A 1,551-nucleotide genomic window follows, 5' to 3' on the forward strand; every position below is an offset into this window, starting at 1 on the left:
TATATATATATATATATATATATATACACTAGCATGCTTTTTCTTTATACACACACACGCATGCATACATATCCAAACTATATATATATATATGTATGTGTGTAAACATATGTACATACGTGTAGGTAAGTAGATAGATAGATAGATAGATAGATAGATAGATAGATAGACAGTGACGCAGACAGACAAGCAGGCAGGCAGGCAGGCACACAGACAGACAAACAGACAGACGGATAGCCAGATAAATAGAGTGACAGACAGACAGATGCTTACATACATACATACATGCATACATATACATACATGCATGCATACATACATACATACATACATATATATATGTATTCATATTTCTGAATTTATTACTAATTTTATGATACCTGCTGAGACTTTCAATGTAGAAAAAAAATCAGCCCTTTGAAGAAGTCTTTGCTGCCATTGTAACTCCGAGAAACACCAGAATCCATTCTTGAACTTTTAACTTTTGTACAAGGTTCTCCTAATTATGCCATTGCAATATTTCAATGATCTTTGAATTTGTATTGTGTCACTGCAAAATTAATTACGGTAGATTTTCTTCTTTTACATTAATGCTTACTGTGGTTAAAATTGTATTTGCTCTGCTCGTGTGATATATGATTTTAAAATGGTGAACTAGTGGAAGCTTTACCGCGTCGGACAAAATGCTTTGCGGCATATCATCTGTGCGTACATTTTGAGTTCAAATGATGCCGATGTCGGCTTTGTTTGTTTGTATGTATGACTGTACGTATTTTTGTCCCCATCATTACTTGACAACTGGTGTTGGTGTGTTTACGTCAATGTAATGTAGTGATTCTGCGAAAGAGAGCGATATAGATACGAGGTGATATCAAAAAGTTCCTGGACTAGTTATGTTTAATAAGAAAAATAACTTATTTACCAAAGATTTAACATCATCTACTTCGAAATAGTAACCTTGCGCAGCAATTCACCGGTCCCAGTGTTCCTGCCACTTTTCGAATCCGGCCTGAAAGTCACTTTCAGTAAGAAACCAGGCTTGAAAAATATAAATATCAGGATAGATTCCTTCGACTAATATTCTTCAAGACATGGCCCATCATCGTCACAGTCGAATGACTAAAGCAAGTAGAAAAATAAGAATAAAATATTCTACTACGCGATTCTTCAAATTGCAACATATAAAGAGAATTATATTTTATAAAACTCCCCCTTTCTCCGCTGTTTGTGAAGCGAGGAGACATATGAAAGCACTTTCGTATTAGACATTTTCTTTTTTTTTTTACACTTTAGTATCTCTGTAGCATATTGTTGCTATTAAATTATGGTTTGATAGAATCCACCCGATGTTTCGTCTTAAGAGATTTTGCATAGTGTTCCCCCTCTATTATATATCTAACATGTATTTATTCAAAAGAATACAATTAATATGCTGATCGTCAGATTTTAATTGGGTTGTTGTCAAATGTGCGAAAGTGTTGTTTTTTTGTGTTAAATATGCGTGTGTGTATTTGTGTCAAAAGAGGTTTATGCTATCTCTGTTGATCAGAA

Source organism: Octopus bimaculoides, chromosome 27, assembly GCF_001194135.2.
Source record: "Octopus bimaculoides isolate UCB-OBI-ISO-001 chromosome 27, ASM119413v2, whole genome shotgun sequence".
Classification (NCBI taxonomy): domain Eukaryota; kingdom Metazoa; phylum Mollusca; class Cephalopoda; order Octopoda; family Octopodidae; genus Octopus; species Octopus bimaculoides.